General features: G+C 41.1%; 1 long non-coding RNA gene across 3 annotated transcripts in view; it reads right to left on the bottom strand.

The window, feature by feature from the left end:
* Positions 1 to 660: 660 nt before the first annotated feature.
* LOC137155176 (uncharacterized) overlaps positions 661 to 26,100 on the bottom strand; it is a 48,384-nt gene continuing 22,944 nt past the window's right edge. The window contains exons 3-4 of one of the 3 annotated variants that reach the window (XR_010920367.1): positions 24,359 to 24,413; positions 661 to 788 (exon numbers count right to left, since the gene is read on the bottom strand). This is a non-coding gene — a long non-coding RNA (uncharacterized lncRNA). Of the gene's footprint in view, positions 789 to 12,849; positions 13,078 to 21,960; positions 22,071 to 24,358; positions 24,414 to 26,100 lie in introns of those variants that run through there. The other 2 variants (XR_010920369.1, XR_010920368.1) reach the window with 2 other exon arrangements.

Below are 26,100 nucleotides of genomic sequence, written 5' to 3'. Positions count from 1 at the left end.
ATGAAGGAAGGGGCAGGGGAATGTGAGTTTATGCTCATGATACCCACGTCTACTACCTCTTAGACCAATGAACTCTCCCTGAGCCTGATCCAACACCCTTTGAAGGTGAAGATTCCCGCTGACTTACTGGGCACTGGAGCAGCCCCCCTTGTGCCTGCAATGGCTTCACCTTGCATTCTGCAAGAGAGAGGAGTTAGAAGCCTTCTCACCGCCCTGTATTTTACTAAAATCATGGCTGCACTGGCCTCCACAGGCCTGGTTTGCACACCACCAGTTCAAGTCAAAGGGAGCTTTGGGGGCTTAGCACTTCTGAAGATCAGGCCCCATGTGTCTTGCATCCAACCTCTGGGAAGAATGGCTAGTGTATCTGGATAGATACAGTCCATCAGTCCTGCCTCTGCCCTAAGCCTGTGATGATGCACAAGACACCGTGCAGATTTGGGCATTACAGGGCACCTAAGGATGCGTACTCCATGAATGGGCTCCAGGGATCCTGTCTCCCATTTTTAGGAGCATCACACCATGGTACCTGCCTTCATGGCTGTCTGCACCGTTAGGCTGGATTTATGCTTAGAGAAAACCTGTGGAAGGAACACTCATCTCTGCTATCATAGCCATAGGGGAAAACACAGCTAATACACGTCATTGATGGTTAAATCCTTTGGAACTGATCTCATTCATCAAGACTCCAATTCAATATCTAGCAGAATAGGGCAGGACTTCAGCCAAAAGTCTGTAGATATCTGGTCACTTCAGACAGCCCTGATGAAAAGATTAGCTCTTACATTCTGTAATTAAAAACATATGATTCAATTTCTTTGTAGTGCGTGTACTGCCATTATGGGGGGAGGGAAAATCAGAAACACCCCAACTTTTACACCCCTCAGTGCTGCAGTGAGAGAAACTCTAGAAGTTCGCTAGCTGTTCTAATACACAGAATGGCCTGTTCATCTCCATTTCAGCTCCTGCCATGACTGATTGTGTTGTTACCAATGTCCCACTTCCAGGAAAATTTTACAAGACCCGCTTGAGTCTGTAGCTAGTAACTCACTATGAAGCAGAATAAAGGGTGCTAAGGGCAGGCAGAGCTTCAGAGAACATTCTCTCCCCTTTCTAGTCCACAGAATGGTAGGGGTGTGAGATCCTCATGGAGTTCAAGGCTTGGAGAACCTCTTGAATGTGCATTAGTTTTGGAAAACTACCCCCTCTCCCTCCCACAAGATGATTCAATTACAAATCACACACACACCCCAACCAACACAGGAATATGTTTACCTATCTAGAGGGAAGTGCTGTGTTACATAGTAGTCAGAGAAGAGTCTCCTCTACTCCCACCAAAAGCTATGATGGAACAACCAGATCCTGTACTTCTATATTCATTGTCATCTGTTTCTCTTCCATCTTCAAGTATGATACGAGTTCAACACTATTGTACTTGGCATCAAACCATGTTCCGACAGACTTAAAACTAAGCCAAACAAGTTTGTCCATCCCTAGTAGCATGCATTTCTCTGATCTTTCAGCCCTTTAATATTCCTGCTATCATGCCAATACAGTGGTGGAAATTCATCCACCACTAGCCCTTACCTGGGCCACAGGTTAAACTGGCTAACAAGAAATCCCCTTTCAAGAGGTACTGCCTTGAGTCAAACAGATTATTCCGGTTTTATTTTCCAATGATGTATTAGTGTTTCTAACCAACTGTGGGGTGGTTTGTTTTAATATCACCAATGTGTCTAAAAATGACTAGTCTGGGTACTGAATGTGGTAGCAAATTGAGACGTGGAATGAATTCGTATAAAAACAGCTGCAGTCTTTTCAGTTTTCCAGCAGCATTAAGAAAACACTATCTGCTGTATGGACTGTCTCCACTTTGGACTTTCCTCTACCAGCAGTTTTGAGTAAGTGTCTCGAAGCTTTCATTAAATATGGACAATGGATAGATGGGGCAATAGAAGCGGCCCATTTACCTTCTGGCTGAGAGTGCCAAAGCCACCAAAAGGGCTTTAATGTTAATGGGAATTGGGAATCAAAGCCTCCTGCAGGATTCAGCTGTCTAACGCCCATGTAACTGCAACAATCTCCGCCTCTGCTTTTAGAGAAAATATAAATTCTTATCTGTAAAGTGGCTCTTATATTAAGAGACCACAGGCCAAAAGTTCTTTGTTACAGTAGTATAAACACGGTAATGCAGCAAAGTTACTCCAGAATTAAACCTATGCGTTGGAGAGCAGAATATTGCTTTTAGGGCCATATCTTCACTAGCTGTCTCTCTTTAAAATCATCATTATTAATTATTATTATTAAAAAAAAAGGTCCAAGAGATGAGGATTTCAAAAAGTGAAAAAAGAAACACCCACAAAACCAAACAATCACAAGGTTCTTTGTCTTCATGGGAGAGCATTTGAAATGGCCAAAGAATGAGCAACTGCTGCTGTCAGATTGTGAGCTTGATGGGAACAGGTTGGTCTTGCTTCTATTTCTACAACAAAAAGCCTTCAACACAAAAGTCTAACGTTCCTTGTAAAGTAACAAGTATTTGTTGTTTTAAGCTGGAAGAGAACCATCATTAATAGTCCTGAGCCATTAAAACTACTTTATTAATGGTGGTAAATCAGAAACTTGTAGTTGTTCACTGACATCAGGGAATAATTTAACCAGAGGAAACTTTGAAGCTGTCTTGGGCACAGATGTGCATATTGAAGATCCAGTCCTTACCTTCTTACTGAGCTGAGCTCCTGGATAACTTGATCATGCCTAGTAAATGGGATAAAGCAGTCTACAACATAGCACTTTATTAACTATGCTTTATGCCCTTTGGGGGAAATTCTGTTTACATTTGCAATGGCATAACTCCAAAGTCCATCCACTATAGTGATATAACTTCTGATATGTTATTGCTTGTCTGGCCAAGATCCCTTACTAAAAAAAGCACATAAGCATGTGCTTAATGTTTAAGCTTAAAAGTTAAGCATGTGCTTAAAGAAGCCTTGTTCAGAGTGACAGAGATCAATACAAGTGTGTACTAAGAATCAAAGATATTTGTGTGCATTCTGTTATGGAGCATTCATATGGGATAGTGTTCTACTGTCATAGTCCACTTTGGATTGCTCTGGCCTGGGGGCTGAACTATGATGTTCATATTTAAAATTTCCCTAAAATAGGAAGGCATTTGAACCTACCTGTAGATTGCACATGTTAATCATAAGGGTTTAACACATGCATCGTAGGCTATACAGCAAGCCCAGGATACTGGGCTAAAGGGACCATTGGTCTGATCCAGTACAACCACTCTTATGTTATTTGCTACAGGGGTGAAATTCACCCTCGCACAGGTCAGCACCGGGTTTATACAAATAGAACAGGGCAAAGACTGTCCAACACTTCCCTGCCTCCTCCCCCTCGCCCCCCAGAAAAAAAAAAAATGCAGATTCAACTACACCAGAATGATTTCTCAAATGTGTGTCTGTTTCAAATTGTATAGTTTAGGGGGGGAAAACATTCAAGGAAAAACCCCTGAGCAATGTAGTTATACCAACCTAATTTCCTAGTGTAGTACAAGCCACAGAATAAGTGAACTGTGGGGTTGCCTCACTGGGGCCAAGGGTACTCTTTGGAGGTGGAGGGAAGGGCTCCTTCACGGCCCTGTCTCTCTAGCATAGCCAGTGCAAAGGAGCCATAGGGAAAGGAAGGACTCCTCCTTCAGTTTCCTCACCTGTAAATTGAGGTGACACCTACCGCACAGGGCTCTTACCAGAGCTTTAGTTAATATTACATAGCACTGCTTATGTACTGAACATTGTAAAAATCTGAGTCATCACAGAACCCAGGGGCTTTATTTTAATGTTTGCAATCCCTTTCTTCCCCCTTTCTACACTTCAACTGCAGTTACCACTTGCATCAAAGCGGACCTCTTTTCTCCAGCACAGGCCAATTACACATGTATACCACCTTCTCTCAAGCTCTGCTTCCTACTTACTTTATTTTTGTCATAACTGCAATGCTGGGAGGGGACTTTCTCTGTGACAGTTTCTTCTTGGCCATGGTCTGAAAGTCTTGGATGAGATGCAGCTAGGAGAAGTTGCAGCAACAATGACCAGGAGACATTCCAGCTCACTGAAACTCTGCTTACTGAAGGAAATTCATGCAACAGTTCAGCTGGCTCCTTCATATGCAGGAGCACAGGGGAAGAGTGCATCCACGCCACGTTATCTCTGTAAGCGTACACAAATCATCTTTTGCCTGGCCTTAAGATTCAAGTCCTCTTGGGCAGAATCACTGTGGAATCTTCTGCAATTTTCCCCAAAGATTTTTTTCTGCAAAGCCTTTTCTGCTTCGTTTTGCTAATCTGTACTCCTGGCCATGCGTCCTCCACCCTCTCATATCCTGCCATCTGTGTCCGAGTTCTAATAAGGTACTGGCAGTTCCAGTTCTTGAAATTTCATTCATCATTAGATTTCATGCTAGGAACGCACTTCAGAACTTGTGGCAGCAACAGCTGCCACACACGGAAATAAACTTATTTGTATTACTAAGGTACTTGTCTAAAGGAGTTCAAAACTTTTGAGGCTCTGATTTGTTTGGTTCTCTTGAATCTTTGCACCAAAATCCATTTTACAGCTCTTACATATCTCCCAAACTCTAAAGCAACTGTGAGGAACCGCAAATCAAAGGACTGTAAGAAAAGCAACTGGCAAATCAAAACAAACAGTTTGACAAATGCAACTACAGAGCCCTCGGTAAGCAAATTCTTTTTGCTATCTCATCCTCCCAGCTGTCTCAACTTTCTTAGTACAGCAGGAACAGATCCGAATATCATTGCACTGAAAACTATACTTATTACAGTAACCTGGGCAGCGCCCTGGAAACACATGCAAGTCCATTCAAGGGATTACTGTTTATATTTGGTTTCTTAATTTGTTGACTACACTTCAGTCTTCTAGGCACATGCACAAAATAAACCAATTGCAACAACAGAAAATGAGTCTAGAAGACTCCCACACATTCTAGTCATTCCAGAGACACAAGCCTTCCAATCCACCCCATCACACAGAACCTTGTAGAACTAGGTAAATCTTGTAGTTTGAAGATCAACAAATTTAGCTTTTGTGGGGCTACTGAGAGGAAACAATTTCCTGAGTTAGAGACTATTGACAATGCTTTTCCAACAAGAGAGCTAAGTTTAAGGGTCCTAGCAAATCTGGGCTGCCAGAATAAAAGCAGAAACAGAAAGGTGGTCTCTGTGGTAATTACAACTGCACCAAAAGGGGTGGGGGACATAGAGATGAGGCCCGCTCTCCCCCAGACCCAGAAACATTGAGGGAAGAGCCCCCTCCTCCAGAGCATCATGACCCAGACAGCCTCACCTCTCCCTCAGTCACCCCAGGCTCAGGCAGACTCCAGGGCAGAGCAAGCTGAGGGGATGGGTGGAGGAGATTCAGCAGCAGCAGGAGACACAGAAGCAGCTGTGGTAAGGAACAGAAGAACTGCCACACTGGATCAGACCAAAGGTCCATCTACCCAGTATCCTGTCTTCTGACAGTGGTCAATGTCAGATGCTTCAGAGGGAATGAACAGAATAGGTTATTAAGTGATCCATCACTTGTCACTCATTCCCAGCTCTGGCAACAGAACTGACATCAGAGAATTCTGATTATTCTTAGTCTGATTACTGGCTCTTGGTTCCAGCCCTCCTCAACTTCTGTCCTCCATGCTCTGATCTTCTCTCCCCTTGCCACCTACTTACCTACCTCCCTTCAACTGATCCCCATCCTCCACCACTTCACTCATAACATTTGTTTAAAACAGCAAGCACAATGGGGACTTGATCTCTCTTGGAACCCCATAGGTACTACCATAATTTAAACATAATACAGGAGCTTCATCGAGTAAAACCAGTATGTTGAATTTCAACCAGAAATGAAGAGGAAAGCCAGCACAGTCTACAGGTCAAAGGTGTAACTTCTGTGAAACATTGCTAAGTAAGTGGCTTAACTAACTTAAGTTTGAGGTGCAGGCCTGAACAGAGTGCATTGGAGTAACTCAACCTGGACAGGACAATGGCACGAATAAGTGGCCCAGTGTTCACATCCACAAGAGAAGATCGCAAGCTTCTCACCATGTGGAGAAAAAACAAATACAGCACCCGTGGCTTCTGCTGTTGCCTGGACACCAAGGAGTAGCCAAGTCCCAAAAGACACCTAGCTTGTGAACCCTATTAGAAAAAAGGCAGGCAAGTTGCCCTAAATGAAGGGTAGATTACCATCTCAGCCACCTCCTCCAGATTTCCATCTTCAAGGTAATATATCCATGTTGGCCATCAGTCAAAGTCTTATCAAAGCCCCAGTTTTGATTACACCCTGGAAGTCTAGACCACCTCATTTGGTTGTTACACAGGAAGAAGCTGACCTCAGAAGTTAGATGTGGATGGGGGGGGGGATTGGGGGAAGAGAGGGTCTGTATGTTTGGTGGGGATTTGGTTCTGTTGGCTATCAGTGACTAAGCTGCTGCACAAACATGCATCTGGGACACTGCGGGCTCTGGATAAACAATGCTTTTTATTATTGCAGAAACACAGAGAAAGAGGTAATAAAAATACAGGCGCTAGCACCAAGGTTCTGGTTTATTTCCTCCTGCTGTTATGTAGGATGGTATAAGAGTTAGTGTTTAAATCCTGTCCCAGGGCAGAAAAAAAAGTTAATGCATAACTGTTTGCATCAGCTTTGGAGTGAATCTAGTATTACAGGTAAAAAATATTCTTGATCCTTTTAAGTGCCCATTGTTCATTCTTAGCATCACTTATGTCACTGGTATTTTATGCTTAAAAAGTAGCCAAGGTGAAATAAATATTTTTAAAGACATACGCGGGGGGGAAGAGGGAGAGGGAGAAGAAAGGCATTTCTTTCCCCTTTCTTGCCATGGGTCTTTGCACTGTGTAATAGCTAACTTTTAATCAGCTAATGCCCTAAACTGTCAGAACATATTTTCCTAAGAAATAGAATTATAAGCTCTTATGCTCACTTTTATGGTTGCATAACATGAATTGATTTGAATAAATCAGTCTAACATTCTCTATGAAATGGAACCAATTGTTAGTGTGCGGTATTTGTTGTTGTTAGAAAGTGAATGGAAATCACTGTACCATTGCAGACTTGGTAGATAAAGGAAAAGAAGTATACTTAATTTACCATAGATGAGCTTTAGGAAAGGCAGCAATATTATGCTACTTTAATGATTCATTAATAGATAAGTCAGACAAGTTACTGTACAGGGAACAGCTTCTGGAAAGGCTTAAAATCTGTCCTGAGAGGGGCAAAGATATTGATAGACCACAAACATTTTGGGATGGAGCATTCCAACAAGTGACAGAAAAGCAAGCATCAGATTCATAACCTAGTCTAACGTGCCTTATTCAGCCAATGGGCCTGATCTTCAGGGGCTATAAACAATATCAGAGGCACTAACCCGATTTATATCAACTGAGGATCTAGCCTGACTGTGAGGAAGCCTGAAATTATGAAAGATAGCTTGAAATTTGAATGGATACTTAAGGTAGACCCCGGCTAACCTTGGTATGAGACAAGCAACTGGGTCAGTAGTTTCTTTTTGGCGATCGAAAACAACACTCCATAAGATGCAGGAAAAGCAAATTATAGTTATAGATCTAAATTCAATGTTTGTAAAACTCCATTGACATGAGCAGAGTTACAGCAAAGATAAATTTGGCCCATCCCTTTTACTTATAAAACTATAACACAAGGTCAGAAACAAAAACAGAGTATACTGCAAACAAACATTACTGAAAAGAAATGCCAGGGACATTTCCTGCCTGCTGAAGGTTTTTGTTTAAAAATAACAAAAAAAAAAACCCAAAAAAAACGCAAAAGAGAAGAATTAGAAAAAATTACTAATAAGCTGTTCTTGATATCTTGACGCAGATCTCATGAGGCCACAAATAAGAGGCTGTGAGAGTGTCCTAGAAGGATGGTGTTGTGGTTGAGAGATTGAACATGGACTCAAAGCATCTGCTGTTCAATTCCTAGTTTGTCACAAAGTTTCCTACATTATCTTGGGCAAGTTGGCTCCCTGAGCCTTAGTTCCAGTACTTAATACACCTCTAGGCTTGGCAGTTGATAGCCCATCACCTCTGGGCTTGGCACATCAGTTATGAAAGTTAAAAAAAATTAATTGACCCCCAGCACCTCTTTCATTATAAGAGAAGTTGAAACTTTCATTCAGTATATAGCAAAAACAATCCCTCTGAAACATTTAGTATATGTCAACATTAAACAAAAAAATACTCGTCACTCACTTCCAACCGATGATCTGACACTTGAGTTATATTTTCAAAGTGTTGTAGCACTGGCCATGGAGCAAACTCCCTGACCACCTGTATAAATTGTTTGGCTTAGACATTTCTCACTGCTGTGCAAATAAACGCAGCTTTATAATTTAGTGCTGACAAGACAGCTAATCTTGTGCTCTCCTAGCACACATTGAGTACAAGGACAGTTATTGGGCCTGGTCCCTGTGCTGGGGTGCAAAGGGAGCTAGGTGCCAGGCTCCCTCCCAAACTACCTTGCAGAGACTAGGCACAGCCTTGCGCTATATAATGTCTGAAGAGGTCACTAAAGAGAAAAACCTTTAGAATAGCTCTGGCTTGAAAGCCAGCATCACTGTCCTAATGCAAGAGGAAGAGACATTAAGATCTAAGAAGCACCATCACGAAGTTGTACATCTTCCTGTAAATAGGCCAGCTTTGCTGCTGAGTATGACAAATGCATCTTGTACCAGAAGATGTCTCACCGTGTTAGAGCTATAAAATGAACTGCTTCTGTCCCATGGCTTCAGCTTCAGCAGTTCAAGCAATGGCACCAGCCTTCCACAAATAAGTCAGGCCAGACGGGCTGCAGTTATGTAATGTGACTAATGCAACCTGATTTGAATTGGACTTGTCAGCTGGGAAATTTGGTTTATTCAAACTATGATGCAGGGTTAGGGAAGAAATGGATTGAAGCAAAGGCTTCTTTTAAAAGCATCTGGCTTTCAAGTTAAAATGGGGCCTTGCAGATTTCTATTTAAATCAAGTCTTTTCCCCAGCCCCTATGTCATGTTGTGTACAACTCTTGGTGCCAGAGCCTCTCTAGTGCTGTGCTCCCAAAACATCACTCTTTTTCAGAACATAGCAGAATTAAGTTATTCACAAATTTGGGACTGGAAGGCTGATTCTTTTCTCACTGATCCTCACACACCTGTGGATTCACTCCTTATTTATACCAGTCTATGCAAGAAAAGACTCAAGCTCTATATTCTGGGGCTTGTTTATAAATACTAGGTGTTTATACATGTATACATTTGATAAAAGTATGTATGTTATTCACACACACGAGACATTACACAATATACATAGAGGATGAAGTCATAGCTCCACTAGAGTCAATGGCAAAACTCCTACTGACTTCAACAGGGCCAGGATTACCCACATTAAGCTGTACAATTTTACCTGCACAAAATACCATATCATAACAGTCTAGTCACCGTATCATTTGAGAGACGTATTAAACAGTTAAAGGGAGATTTTAGAAGGCACAGCTTGAGTTATGCCTCTACTCCCGTTGGATTTCAATGGCATTTGGGCACCCAGCTAGCTACCCTTCAAAATTCTCCCAGCTAGATCATGATGGTTTTAAAGACCTAAACAGTTAAGGGAAAGTAGTTTCTCAAGAATCTGGTTCCCAGATGCGCTAGCTCTATGACTGTGGTCAGGTGGGGATGCGTCTGCCGCTGCTTCAGAGAACACAACTTCTTATGGATAGCAGCAAAATATTCTCGTATGGTACAGCGACACTGCACACAGCCATGTGACTGCAGCACATGGAGATACACCCAAGGTAACTAGAATATCAGCACCAGTGAAGCTGCAACAAATCAAGTCTGCCCAAGAGCTTGGGTAATAATTGAGCGGTTAGTCTGTGCCGTCACAGCTTCACTGCTTTTTTTTATTTGAGCAGTCTAGATCACAACTAGCTCTTTTCGGTGGGACTGTCTCTTACTATGTGTTTGCCATACAACAGCACACTTCTCTCATTTGCGGTCTCTAGTTGCTCCTACTAAATTTTAAACAAACAGCAATAGTAATGAGCAATTTGCAAGGAATGAGTCTGAAGAGGAGAAAGCCAGAGGAGGCAACCTTTGTATGGGATCCTGCAGTGTCCTGGCATGGGAGCAGGTTGAAAATATGTGCCATTTTATTTTAGCCAATGTATTAAGGCAAAACAATTCTGAGAATTATCTTTCTGAGCAAGAGTTAAAGTCATCTTTGGCAGGGATCGCGTAGTTGTATCCAGAAAGAGGTATGGCCTCTTCCAGGGGTAGGCACCCCTACCCCATCTCCTTTTTGTTTCAAAACACTGACTAGTCAGTCAGATCCTTGAGTGACTATTATGAAGGAGACAAGTATTTTGACTTCAGCATGCTGGAAGCTCCTACTCAGTAACTGCCAAGCACACTGCTTTGGCGTACGCTTTAAGTTAAATTAGTTCCATTTAGTTGTGTTGTTGAGATTTGCCCTTGGGCCACAGGTGTTCCTAAATCAATGAGTCCATGACAATTATAAATTGCTTTTCATAAGCAATAAACAAACAGAATCAGAGTAAAGGCTCACAAAAATGGTTTCAGCGAAGCGGTACCTTGCTTCTGCGGTGTTCTGCTGCACAAGCTATTTCTAAAGTGCTTACTTTCTAACTTCAGCCAGCCTCTTGGTTTCCACTTTTGGCTTGTGTGTGTCTTGCTGATTCATAGATTGAGGAATGAAGCTTTCCTTCAGTGAGCTTTTCAAAAGGTAAATTTATCATGTTACAAACAGGAGCATTTGAGTAATGTTAAGGGGAGCAAAAGATCATCCATTTCTACTCCCACACACTGCACCTTGCTTGGTTGTAGCGGGAGCAGTCATCATGGAGTGATTTACCATTGTATTTGCAATAAGATCCATGCACATCAGACCAAATTTTAACCTGATGTAAGCAGATACAGCTCAACCTCCATCTTACCCCTCTGCAGAGTCTGACCCAGTGAGTCAAGGACAGAATGGGCACATTCACTGTGACTTTTCTTACTTTCATCATGTGAGGAAGTTGCAGTAGACAGTAGGAATCTAATTTCCAGCTAGGTTTCTGGTGATCCCAGTGTTTTAAGGGGCACAACTTTGTGCCTGCTAACTTACATTTTTGCACTTGCAATAAATTGTGGGCACACACATTAGTAGATATTTACCAGATAGTTAGACCTCTAATTACAAATATTTCTAGCTGGGGTGTATTGCATATTCACAACTCTGGGCAAGTTACTTGTGGTCACAAAACTAAATTTGCAAAATCAAAATCCATGTCCAAAACCCCAAAAACAAACAAAGACAGAAAGTCAGAGCCCCTAATAGTTCCTAGGGGCATTTTAGGAGGGTAAGTCAGAGAGGAGTCACAGTATGGAATAAAGGTATGCATGCAATATTCCTAAATTGATGGCTATTAACATGATTTACTGTAAATGGCTCTTTCTGAAGTGCCAACCTCCTTTATATCAATGGGCATTTGTATACTCAAGAACTTCACTGTAGCTCTACAGATCATGAGCAGCAGCAACTGTGCAAGCTCATTTATTTAAATAAAAATACTTCACCTTGACAAGACCTGATTTTAAAAATGCAGTTGTGCATTTGTTTTAACTTTGTTTTATGGACCAACAGTTTATGCAATTTCCTCTTTAATAAAAGCTAAAACAAAAGTTCAGTAGAAACAAAAAAAGCCAATTTTTCTGTAGTTGGTTTCCATTTTGAAGAATGCAAGTTGCTAATATAAGTAGTTCCTATTGCAAGATTTCATGTGCAAGTGCTATCATTTGGACGACAGGCGTAATGAGGTACTTACATATTCAAGTCATGTTACTTGCACCCATAACCACTCCAAATATTGCAGCCCTCAAAAATTTGGCCCAAAGCATCCACAGATGTTAAGATTTTTAAGTTAAGTTTTACCTTCATTTTTGCTATTTGTGTATTGCAGGGAACAAAACCAAACACAGTGAAGAAAAGTGTGAACTTCTACAATGGAACTTTGCCAATAAACTCTAACAGTTGTGAGATTACTTGTAAACGCCTAAAACTGAGCTTTATCACAGAAATTCTGGGAGACTGAGTGGAGCTAGTAGATAGCATCATAGTGCAGATCAAAAAATAAGTGACAAAAGAACAAGAATATTCAAGGTATCAAGGTGAGTGAACTTAGTCTTCACGGCTGGAAACTAGATAGGAAAGGAGTAAAGCAGGCTATTGTATTAAAAGCTGAAATCTGTTGATTTTGATAACCATCCACCTATACAAATATTTCCCAACAATTATCAATAGGATGACTGGCAAGTGAGTAAAGGCCACAGTGCCACATACAGAAAACTACATGAAATAGCAATCACAAGATTAACTTTTGGTAAGAAACACAGACAAAAACCTGGATTTACTTACAATTGTAATAATAGAGCAGTAGACATTTCAGCAGAGTTGTGAGAAGGCAGGTTTTCCCTACCCCACTCCAAACACAGTCTATGCAAGTTGAATCGGGTCAAACCTTATCACCCTCCTGGGATTTGGTTCTATTCAGTACAACTTGAAAAGACATACAGAAACCCATCCAAGCATTTCCCCCAGGCTTAAATGCTCCCAGGGGTCTTCTCTAGCACTGCTCAGCCCATACCCTAGAACCTAGCCCTTACAGACAATCACTCCTCTGTCCCTTACATGCAGTGGGGTAACGAAACAGTTAAACCAAACAATTAACACTTCCCAGCAGGGTCTTCATCTAACAACGAGGCAGAATTTTGGGGCAAACACTGGCAGCCTATTATGCACTGAAGCAGCAGGGTTCCAATCCCCAGAATACCCTACAGGAGCCGTTGCATTAACATTAAGGGGAGGATCTCTACCAGGGCAACTCCGCCTTTTCTTCCATCTTCCAAACTCCTATATCACAGCGGGCTGGACTGTCTTAGAGGACTACATGCGGTCCTATCTGGTGTCCATCAGAGGGGCTGTGTTAAGAAACAAACAATCTAAGTACCCACAACTTGGGAAAGAAGGATTATTCCAATTCCACTGGTCATGAAATATCTCATATTGCATCTGTCCTCTACTCATGAAATTAGACTTCATCTCCGCTTTTTGATTGCAGCTCCATGGACTAAAATGATGGGTGTCATAAAACAGCGTAAGTGATTTATTCCAGGGATCTCCGAGCCAGGAAAATGCTGCATATTTGCTTAAACTGTCTTTGATGATTTGCAGCCAGCAGTGAGATTGTTTTTGTTTTTTTTATTCTTAGTGATTTTGTTGTTTTAACATAGTAAAAGCCACATTGCAAAGGGTATTCCTAAATCCTCAGGACAGTTTGGGATTGTCAGTACCCTCTCATTTACATAACTATCCACAGTAATCTTGTATACACAGAGAACATGGACGAAATAAGAGGGCCTGAATGGTAGTTATAGCACAGGACTAGAAATCATGACTTCCATTTTCCCTTCCCTCTTCTGCCAGCTGACCTTGTGCGTCACTTAACCCCTGCCTCAGCTTACCCAGCTAGGAAACACATAACTGCAACGTGGCATGAGACAAAGCACATCTACACATGTAGTCAGAGACGTGACTGCAGCATATCTAGACATAGCTGAGATAGCTAGAGCAAATAATGTTAGTACTGAAGCTGTGGCAGTACAGGCTAGGTCACTTGAATGTGCACACAGGGTCCTGGGAGCAGCATCCTTCATACTGTTATTTGAGCTAGCATGATCAAAGCTAGCTTGGGGTATAGCTACATATTCTGCCATCTCACCTATGATTGCATTATAGGCATTCACAAAGGGTGGGATTTTTCCTGGGCACTTAGTGTTGGCCCAATGCTGTTCTCACTGAAGTTAGAGGAAGTTTTACCATTAATCTCGATGACAGCAAAGAGAAATCACAGCTGAGTGCTTTGGAAAATCCCATCCAAAATGAACCTTGTTACACGTTGTGCTAAAACCTCATGGAGGTTGATGGGTGTGAATGCACCCTTCAATTAACATAACTATGGATAAATTAATCTCAAACCCCACTAAGGACAAACTTGTTATGTGAACCAACCATGTTTTGCGTAAGGGAAGGCAGAACACAAATTCAGAGAAAGAGAGACAACCTGCAGAAATCCAAGAAGCCTGTAAGCATAGTATAACCCTGAGGGGAACAGAGAGAGGTTCTGGGTCAGGTGTTCTGGCTGAAAGAAGCTCGGACCTGTACATAAACCAATAAGTTATTACTCTGGTCTTCAGTTGCTTCTGTGTTCAGAGGACCAGGACTTCATACATTCCTTGTAAATAAACAAGACTGCATCAGAGAAAATACCCGACTTCATTGTCGATTTCTAATCCCAACTGGAACATCCCCCGTGCCCCATGCTTTGACTAGCTGCTCAGGTCAAAAAGGGCTAACATTATTTATTAGAATCATTACAGTAGGGCCAAGAGGCCCCAGTCTGAACTGGAGCTCCAGTGTGCTGAATACAGTGCAAACAAACCAGATTAGAAGCACTTTACACACTGTCAGCTAGGTTCAACTCCTTATATGAAAAATATTTCATAAATACAAAGGGTTACCAGCATGCAATATAGTTGAGAATTTCAGAACCACTTATGGGATTTGGAAGCCTGGCATCAAAGTCACTGTGTTGACTTTGAAAGTCTCTGCCTATATGTCTGAACTCCTCAACTCAAATGAGTCGAGTAAAGAAAATAGTTTGGGTTAGAAAGATACTATATAATGGGTCTTACTCCATCTCCTTCAGGGCAAGAGGACTGATTTGGTTATTCCTAAACCACAAAGTAAGTGGTCAAACTTGGACAGCATGAGTTATACCAGTTCTCTAGCCATGATGATGATGACCTGATTGTTTTGCCGGTAGAAACCTCCTCTTTTTCCCTGGGAAGGGCAAGATATGAGCAAAACGCTTGTTGTAATTACTGGTTCTACAGCACTATAAACTCATGCCAAAAATTACTTTGCCAATTCGTGGCAGGCATGTATCTATTGAGGCATCTTCAAAGACTACAGAGCGCAGTCCTATAGTAGTATCCATGTTCCAAAGCTGAACAGCAAGTGCTTTGGAATGTGCTGGGCAATATTTCACCACATGGTTAATAGTTTACACCTCTCAAATGGATGACCTGAAGCTACAAAAACAGCTTCTCCCCTCCCTCCTCACATCAAATGAGGTATTTCACTAGTATGCAGGAGTCATTACATTTTGTGGTTGGAGTGCTAACATCTCAATATTTTTGTCCGAAAATAAATTAGAGCTTATCAAAAGGTTTGAATTGAAAAACTGTTTTTCAAAATTAATTTTTTTTTTTTTTTTTTTTTTTTTTTTTTTTTAGTTTTCCAACTTTTGTCCAACGTGAGGGAATCAAGAACTTAAAGTAAAATTTTTGGTTTTCCCATTAAAAAATTCCAATTTTTCATCTTATTTTTCTAAAGATTTTTTTAACTGAAATCTTCATTAAAAACCTAAAAATGATTTTCAAAATACTTTTCTGTTTTTGGGGGTTTTTTTTGAAAAACCAAAAAAGAGAACGTTGCGGGATTTTTTTTTTTTTTTTTTTTTTTTAAATAGTTCAAATTCTTTTTGTTTCCCGGCAGAAAATAACTGGCATTTTTCAACCACTTTTACAAATTAAATCTTATAACACCATTGACATAAATCCCCAGTACAATCTTCACCACATCTTGTGGTTTTCAATATGCACTCTGACGGTTTGATTTGTTCTGTCAGGAGAATGGAACTGAAGGAAGAGTAAATGCAAGTTCGGTCCCTGGTATCATTTTTCAGTGTGAGTTGTCTGGCCATCCCGAGATGGACTGCACCCAGTTCACCTTGAACTCCATGGAAATATTGCCAGCAGCAACAAAGGGAGCAGGATCTGGCCACAGAAACCATTCAGCTAATGTACCTTCACAATACAATGGGACCAGGAGGAGTCCTGCATTTCACAAGTGACTGTAAAAATAGCTTATTAAAACCCTGAACTACAAAGTCAACCCGTGGTTCTCATGTCACATCTGGAGAACTAAAGGACGACAAGATGAATAAATTTTAATCAAACTGCAGTGGTCTATTCCAATCTAGATAAACACACCACCCGTGTGTCTGGAAGCTGCCCTTTTTTAGTAACTGCCATAGTTTAAACAGCTGTACTTTTATGATGCAAACCACACAGGAAAGTAATTAAATGTCACAGAAACCACGCTCAATTTGAAGCTGTAAGGAGAAGTTTAATAGAAGCCGGCTTCTCTAAGAAGAGGGTAAGATAGATGTGAACAGCATTAGCTACTTTGTGATTCATCATTCCCTGAACAGCTAGGTAACACTTCAGTCTGATAGTTGAAGGTCTGAAATGAGTGCCCCTTGTTTGAAAATAACTTAGACACCAACACTTAAAACATTATGTAGCTCTAGGTTGCAACATCCCATGTCAATGTTTTCTGTATATATTTAGGATCTATATTTGTAAAGACAATGGAGCAACATGGATGCCACCACATTTACTCACACTGAGTGCCTTATTATACATACCATCCCACTGAAGCCCGGGAGCCATGTCCTCAGACAGAGACTTTGACGTCAATGGAATTACAGGTTTACGCCCATTAAGGGTCTGACCCACTGTGATCAGAGATGGCAGCAAGACCTTAACTTTTTATTGTAGAGAGCAGTCTCATGTAAACGTTCTCTCAGAGGAAAGCTAAGTAATACTAGAATCCATTCCTCCAGAACTAGTTTTTCCATGCTTATCTTCTTGTATTTGGTGCACTTTTTCCTATATCTCCACTCCCAGTTTTGTTTTTGCATATCTGTCTAATGCACACGAGTTTCATGGAATATACTGCTTTTCATCCACGGCTCTTTATGAATTAGGTATCATCCCCATTTTATAGACAGAGGAACAGGTAGGTGACAAGGCCAGTAGCCTGGAAACCACATCTCCAGACACCCCGTCTAGTGTTCTATCCACTACCCCACACCGCCTCCCTCATGCAAACCAATTTAGGGACTGACCAACATTAACTCATCTGATGGCTGTTCAAGTTCTTCAGGGTGGGGAATGCTAGCTGCAGTTATTCATGATGATATTAAGACATGAGCGATGGCCTTTGAAAACAATGTTTTTCTGGTAAGAGTTTCATGTGCATTGTGCAGTTCAGTTGACTTTGGAATTTTCCTTTGTCAGACAGTCAGAATTTCTAATGGAGAGAGACTTCTGAAGCCCAAAGTTAAAAAATGATAGGAATGGTTTTTCCATTTTTTGCTGTCACTTCCTCCTTACCCACCACTAGGCACAGGACAGGCCAAAGGACTGGGGGAGGGGCAGTAATGATTATTGGGATACACCTTAAGTAAATCACCATACATAAAATGTATGCTTGCATAAGTGACTTTTAGATCATGCTTCTCCCCCCCAGCTTTCTCCAGAACTGGACCCCAGCTGCTGGTTCCTGTCAACCCTAGTGATACATGTACATTCCTTGACATCTATTTTACATATTCAAGGCCATCACTGCCAGGGGGGGAAAAAAAAGAAATAGAAACTGAGACCCTTCATTTCTCACTCCCCTGTAACAGGGAGGTCCACAGCTGCAGGCTTTGCAAAGGCTAGTTCTGGAAATTTAATTTTCTATTGTTGGATTTCATTATACCTTGTAGTATTGGCTGTGGCAGTTGATTACCATTCCACAATTGCAGCCATCATATTGTTGTTCTCAGCAAGCTATCAATTAATTCAGGGGCCATGGGGTGGGGAGAGAACCTGAGCTCTGGGATTTGTGAACTCTGTACTTTCAGGGTTAGCTATTTAAGTGATTATTCCTTGACAAGAAACAAGATGTAAAAAAGGTTTCTGGTTTGTTCAGAAAAAAGCTCTCTGATTCCAGATCAAACAGAATGGCAGAGCCCAATTCAGAGCCTGAACTAAAGTATAGATATCTTGTGAGACAAATTTATCCTTTTAACAATGTAGAGATGGGTCTTCCTTAAAGGCCCTAGTGTAGAACCATTTTTGTTTATGTGATATTATAGTCAATATATTGAAGCAGCATAAAACAATTCTAGGACTTGTTTAAAACAGAATTAATTTCATTCTTCTCTCCCAGGTCATTAGTACCCATTTTCTATAGTTCTTGTTCAATGCACGTGCAATTCTCTTGGCCATATAGCTAGTCTGGGTTCATCCTCTGGCCATGGGACTATTACATAATGGGGCAGCTTCATGGCCATATACTTCCAGTTCACACTGTGGCAAATAACAGAATAACTCCATTAACTTTAGGGAGAGGTTGCTCCTGATTAATGCTGCCCCAAGCAAGATGAGTATATGGTCATTAACGCTGAAAGTCATTCACGTTCCAACAAAGACTTCGCATTAATTTGGTGAGCTGGCCTTAGAGGCATGGTATACTCATTCATAACAAAAATGGAATCTTAAGCTTTGCATGCTACATTGCAGAACTGTAGCAAAATCCCTTTCCATTTAGCTTAGGCACCACTCAGCAACCTTCCTGTTTCTACCTCAAAAGTTTATTTTACTCTCTCCTGCAAAATTAGCTAAAAGGTACTTTAATGGCCTGAGTTTTAAAGGAACCAAACACCCGCAGATGCCATTAATTTTGACTGCTTGCCCAATATAGTAGCATGGACTTTGCATACAAAGGGGACTAGAACCCCAAGTCAAATGCATTCTATCAAATGGCAAAGACAAAATGGTGTCCCTTCCAAGCACGGGTCTAGGAATTTGTAAACTGGGATAAACAAACTTGGAGAGAGCTATACTACCCTTTGGGACAATGGTTGGGGAAAATCAGTGTGGGGCTTAATTTGGCAGTTTAGTTTGGGTTTTTTTGGAACAAGTCTGAGAAGTTCTATAGTGGGACATTCACTTCCAAATGTTTGTGTCCTTCTAGCAGAAACATGGGATGCTTTCTTCCCCTTTAGATAGAGGCATCACCAGACTAAGACTTCGTACCTGATCCTGCAATGACTTACTCAGGTGCTTAATTTTGTACACTGAGCATAAGAAGAGAAGTCAGTGGATCTACTCACAAAGCTGACCACTAAACTATTGAGTCTATTCCTGTGCAAGACAAGGAGGAGATGGTGTATAAACCATCAGGTACCAAAATGGATCTATCCAATACCAGGCTGGTCTAAGAATAAGAATATCTGGCATAAATACAGTAGAGATAGCATGCTGATTTACAGCTTGTTTACTTAGCAAAAACTCCATCCATTTGTACTGAAGATGCATTTTGGTTAATAAGCACAAATACTTAGACTATAATTGGGCTTATGGGATTTCTTTATAAGAAACTACAAGAACTGATTATGTGTAATACCGGACTAAATGGTAACTGAGAAGGGAATGATTACAGCCTGCAGATATTTGTAGGTTAACACTGAGGAAGGAGAAGATTTCTTGAGGACTTTTGGTGGAATATTAATAAGATTAATGGGATCAAACTTTAGCTCAAATATCAGATAGTTTAGCAGTGAGCTCTCTATTGGACTGAAATAATTAGAGTCTCTCAAGGAATGTGATGTGAACCTAACTTCTCTATTTGGTTACTTAATACAAGATGGCCAAAAAATACTCAAGAATGGACAATGGGGGGGGGAGAATACGTGGCTTTGACAAAGTGACTTTGAAGAGTTCTTTTGCAGCTTGTAGTATTGCCCACTCACCACTGTGTGCCCCTCTCATGAGTGGGCCTAGCATCACAGTTCTCACCAAGATAGCACCCCATCAACAGTGTCTGCGGTGGTTTCTCTGTCAGGTAATTTGACCCTCTGGGCAGCTCACCATCTTTAATCTACCCCTTCCAGTTTGGACAACTGGGATCCCAAAGTCCAAAATGTCCTTTTAAAAAAAAACCACACACAAACAAACAAAAACAAAAACAAAAAAACTTCCATCCTCTCTGGTGCTCTTCTTGCCAGTCTCTTCCCTGGTCATTCAGGGTCCCTCCCCGCTCACTCAAGGCCCTGCAGGCACCTGCTTGCTCCCTGCAGTCTCTTCCAGCTGGCCTTTCCACAGCTAGGCCCTATCAACACTTAAACCTGGCTCCTTTTATACAGGGAACACCTGATCCCTCTCAGGTGGGCCCCATTTGGTAATCAGGGCTGGATCAGTCCCAGGTTCTCCAGCCAACAGGACAAGCCACTCTATTACACAGCTCTATTTTCTCCAGGCCTAGCAACGTTATTGCTTCGATTCTCTGTAAAGGATGGTTTATGCAAGGGTTACATAACACAAATCACCTGCAAGGAATATAAAGGAAAGAAAACTTAACATTAACACAGGCACATTGGTGGCCAATACCTTCTGAGATTTTGCACTTTATGAATAAGTTAATAAACAATCAGCACAAACTTACTGGCCAAGACTTTCAAAAGTGACTAGTGATTTTGGATGCCTCAGTTTTTGAATAACCAACTTGAAGGACCTTAGAGGTCAGATTATTTTCAGAAGGCAGGTGCTCAGCTCTCTCTCAATCAGAAAAGGGATCTCACAGATTTGGTTTGTAAAAACTGACACTTCCAAAAGAAAAAAAAAAAAAAAAAAAAACTAGTCACTTAAAAAAAAAAAAAAAAAAAGTCATTTCCTTTAGGCTGAGAACTGCCCATTTAATAAAAAATGGCCAAAGAAGCATGCATTATCCAAGTCATTTATAATGAAACTAAATAGAGTGCATTTGGAGCATTTGGTAATTAAGGGATAATGTTGTTACTTCAAGCACCAGGAACAAACAGCTTTTGCATTTGGTGAAATGCCAAAGAAGGCTACAGCATAAGTAATACTAATTTTTCTGCCTTTTAAATATTCTGATCAGTCCTTTGAGATGGAGTAGAACACAAAAGAATCAAGTCCTGATAAGCATCTGATATATTTGACTGCTGATATGAACAATGTAAAATCTTTTCTCTTCCTTTCCAAACCTATCTCCCTTTCCCCCCCACCTCCTTCTGTCCTCTAAATCGCTAAGTTCTTAACCCTTAGTGGGAATTAAGATAACCGCTGTTACAGTGCTGGACCAGAAGAAAATAAATTGGACAGGTGGGGATGGAGACCGGTGCACTATAATATGACTCAGCCATATGAAGAGGATTAAGGACTATTTTTTAGTTTATTCCCCTCACATTAAACAGTACTGTATTGAGACCCAAAACAGGGAACTATTAATTATGCTAATGAATTATCCATCAAAGTTTATAGCATACTGAACTTGTGTGCAGAAGTGAGTGCTGACAGCAAGGATAAAAAGACCTCCACCATCAGCCACTGGCGGAGTTTCCTTCACCACATGTTTAGGCTTTGGTTTTGGCATTGAAGGACAATAGTTCTTCTCAGCTCTCCACGTGTGACTCGCTTTGCAGTCAGGGATTTTTTGCAAATTGGTGTTGTAATACATAATGCCAAAGAAGTTTGCCACTCATGTTTGAAGGGTGCTGTACTTCCTTAAAAACTAGATTGTGGGCATCAGCTAACACTAGGAATAAAATCTTTAATGAAAAATGGAATCTGTGTATCCCTTTGAGAAAGAGCCATGTTAATGTATATCCAGGGTAGTGCTAATTTAACCCGTTTTAAGAATAAATCCTCTTTTTGCAACCAACAAAAAACCACCACACGATGGACTTGTGGCACAACTTGAATTCCTAGCTCCAGGGGCATATTAATTGCTCCTAGCAGAAATTTCCATTTCTAATCTATGGATACATTGCCTCAGATTTATACACCTCCAATTTGAACAAGCCAAGTAAAGCTATTTATTGCTGTCGCACCTGATTAGCCTCAGTATACAAATCCTCCAAATCAATAGTTCATTTAAAAAGTGGCAACTTCTATGAATCCCAGTTTCAGATTTTGGTATAATGGAAGTGAGGGAATCAGGTCCATTGGAGGTAGTTTGTAAAGGCAGATGTGGTATTGTTTTGTGTTAGAGACTGTAAAAAACAAAAACAAAAAAAAGATACATACAGTGTGATTGCTGCATAACAAACCAATGCACTGTATACCAAGGCTAACCGGAAGATTGCTATGCCAAATACTATAGCATGAAGTAACACAAAGCAGCTTTTAGCTCCTTTTCCTTCCCTAGTGTCTCCCACAGCCAGTACACCACTCCAGCCCCACACAGGTAACCCCTGTGCAGGATGTGTACCGAGATGAGGGAGTTAGAGAACACCCGGGAACCATTGCTATCTCCCTCAGCTGCTGGAACAGCCCATAGGGGTTGTTGCAGCCAAGACACAAGTTAGGGCAGTCCTGAGGGCATTCTGGTCTGCGCCAGGCTCTCAGCAGCCCCAGAATTGGAGCAGTGAAGCATCGTCCTTATGACTGGCTGAGGACTGAAATTGGAACAAATTCCCTACCCTCTTCAGGCATTTTGCAAGCTATTTCCAAAAGTTGCAAAAACAACAGTTAACCGACCCTATGCTCTTTCCCTGTTCTCACAATCCTGCAGGCACACGTGTAATAAAATCGTAATTCCACCCATCTCCCAGTCTCATTTTTGTTTTATACCTTTTTTCTGCCTCAATAAAACCAACTGGTGGAACCTACTTTTGCTTCCTTCCCTCTAACGCTGAAGAAGTGGTTTCCAACAGTCATTCAATAATGAAACATCTAAATGCCAATATAGCACAAGGAGGAAAATACCTTTTGGATGTAGGAACAATGTTCTGCTTACGGTTTTATTCACAGAAATCTATCCAGGCCTCTGAAGGCAACAAAGTCACTCACCTGAAGCAAGTCAATTTTATGGTTGTCCCACTGCACTCTGAATTTCTTTCATATGGGGCACATCACAAAAATAAGGAGCTGTAAATTAAACTTGCTACGTCTTCTTTAGTCCTTGAGGACATGTAGTTTTAAAGCGCCTCCATTTCCCACCATCCACCCCAGTGGAGGATGTGCATCAGCACAGACAGATCTTGAAAGATGAACAACAATTGTACACCCAAGTACAGCCACTTTGCAAGCTCACCACCAGCAGGGTCCTCCTGTCAAGAGACTTCTGTACAAAGTGTCTCTGTACGTACAGTATGCATGGATATTTTTTTTTAAACTGGGCATGGGGGTGGGGAAAACCACTCTTTACACCATCAGTTCCCCATTAGAAACCATTAGCTGCAAGTGACATATTGGCATACCAGCCTTTATGGAGGCAGGGTCTATCATTATTTGCATTGTTTCAATGCCAATCAGGAATGGGGATAGCATTTTACATCCACAGTTGAATTGCCAGGCTTTGGGACATGGACCATCCACCAGTTGTGTGTTTGTGTGGCATCTAATACAATCAGGCATCAAGGCCCCATTGTGCTGCAATTGCCCATAGCGGCACCAAACAACAACGGCCTCTGCCCCTGAGAGTATACAATCCAATCTGAGGAAGGACAGAACAAGTCTGAGCAATGAAGGGAGTGGGGAATGGGCAGGGAGGACAGTGTAGTGACTGGGTGGGACTAGTTAAAGAATACCCCACCAGAACCGTTTTCCATTTGAAAAAAAGCCGATTCCCCATGAACTTATCAATTCCAACAAAAAACTTTGAAACTGCCTGTGTTCCTGCCAGGCCCCCCTCCTCCCCCCTCCCCACACACACTCCCGGAGGTACCCTATTGCCAGCTGTGTTCAGCTCACCCCAGCAGGCTCCAGGCATCACCTGCAGCCCTCCTGGGAGGCTTCCAAGCTGAGCAGCTTCCTGCCCGTCGCACACACACATTGAAACTGAAAGGAATCCTAAATATTCAACAACTCTGAATTTTCTGGATTTGAAGCATTCGATATTCATCCATCTACAGTGCTCATGGACAGTTTTTAGTGCTCCTGGCTGTGATGCACTCTGTTAACCTTAGCCTCGGGTTTGCAATTTTTTTTAAACCTGGGAATCAGATAAATTTAAAGCTGTATTTAGCCAGTGGCTTTTCCAGTCTTCTCCAACTACTGTCACTGTATAGACTCAAATCTTATCCCTTTGGGTGGTGGTTCTTTCTTTACAAAGCCGTGCGAATGTGACAGATTCCAACTTAAGGTTCCTCCTCCCCTGACTCCAGGCTTGGTTACTCCTAGGGTTCCACTCACACCCTCTCCTTTCTGGGCCCTCCTATCTCCTTTATAACCATGTACATACTGAGCTAAGGAGCCCCCTGCAAGAGTGAATCAGCAGGATAGCATCTTTTAAGGTGGGAACACAAGAGAATACGATCACTTTGCCACAGTTGCCTACCTGAGGAAGCTGTAGACTTGTCCATCTCTCTGCCAGAAGTAGTCTTGCATCACAGCTACCTCAAAAAAAATGGGAATGAGACGTCAGGGGTTTGACCAATATGGCTTTTTCATACCTTTGGTTTAGGCTAACCATGCTGCCATTCAGAAAATATACAGCTCAGATGTCTCCAGACTTTATTAGAGAGAGTGTCTTAACAAAAGTTTAAACAGTTATCACCTAACTATATGAGTAGTGGCAACATGTACTTTCAAAAATGAATACATTTGCAGTTCAGCTTTACAATGTATTTCTTTTAAGGCAAGCAGAAAGTACTTCTAAACTAATAGAGAAAGTATTGCATATCAACACGTGAAAAAGAAATAAATTAAAGCTTCCTCCATTTCCTCTTAGAATTGACCCTGCCAGTTATAGGACACTGAGAAAATGGCTGAATTACTTGTCTAATAATAAGAATGGTTTTGTACATTTCTTGAGTTTCTGCCAATTTGCTTGAAAGCGTGCGGCAGTTTTTCCTGAACACACTTCACAAAAGGTACTCTCTATATTAAAAAGAGCAGGCAAAATATTCCTATCTTGCATTTTATAGGGAGATATTTAACATTGCTCAGAGGTAATGTAGTTCAGGAGGTTAGCTCTGGGAGAATGAGATATAGGTACTACAAAATACAGGACAATAAAGAAAACCAGCAGCTATTAAAATGTGAGACATGTTTAAGCCATATATTCTTTTCACTTCTCACTTAACTGGCATGCAAATAAAATACCAAAAAACCTTCCAATAGTTATTTTTCATTTTTTATTGTTACCACTGGGGGACATTAAATTTACTGTGAATGAAATTCCCTCTGGAAAAAAGGAATCATCAAAATCATTAATACCTTGTAGTTTTTCCAGCAGTCCCAAACTATACTTGGAAACAAACATTCTATTTAGTTACCGCAATCAAAGAATGTTGACTATATTTAGTTAGTGGGAAGGCAGATGCAAGACACCGTTGAATGAGGATAATTTTGGTTTGAGGAGGTAAAGTAAAGACAGTATTGCCAACAAGAGCTAGGGGCTTTAAGGAAAGCCACCACCATAAAACAGTCTGATTTGTTTACAAGACAGTTCAAGTTATTCATTCATCTTATTACAAACTCAGATTATGGGCAGATTATGTTTTTACATTATCAGTAATAAAGGCTTTGTATTCAGAGTTTAGAGGACAATATCATCAGAACTTGCATGACAGACTAGCTCCAGCCACTTCTTTCACAGATATATTAGCTCTGTACTGTTAGCTAGCAAAAGACTTGTTTTTTCAAATCTGTAAAGCTTAACAGATAACACACTTCTTGTGCCCAAATCACATTGTAAGGTGGCATCATTTTTATATGGTCACTTTTTAAGCGCATGACTGAACATCAAGTATTTGGAGACCCTTTCTAATATGAAAATAATGGATTTTTTGATTCAGAAATCCTTATCTAGGCTGAGACAGAGGGGCATGACATTAGGTGGTACAGTGCAGGTAATCTGCAATGCTACACAGACTCCAAGTACCAATAGATTCTACTAGAAACCTTCAACTAGTCTCATTGCTCACTACTGCTGCCCAGAAAACAAGAATTCCATTTTGTGAAAAATTGAGGTTTTGGGCATTTGTTTCCATTCTGATGTAGAATGAAACCAAGAGCTTTTGAAGTTTATTTGTGGGTGGGGAAAGACAGGACAGACACTGGAATAGCCAATATCCT

Source organism: Emydura macquarii, unplaced genomic scaffold, assembly GCF_026122565.2.
Source record: "Emydura macquarii macquarii isolate MOO-44397 ecotype Brisbane River unplaced genomic scaffold, CSIRO-AGI_Emac_v2 contig_1348, whole genome shotgun sequence".
In the NCBI taxonomy this organism is placed as follows: Eukaryota; Metazoa; Chordata; order Testudines; family Chelidae; genus Emydura; species Emydura macquarii.
Note: the sequence above shows the minus strand (reverse complement) of the source record. Positions and strands in the feature narration are given on the sequence as shown.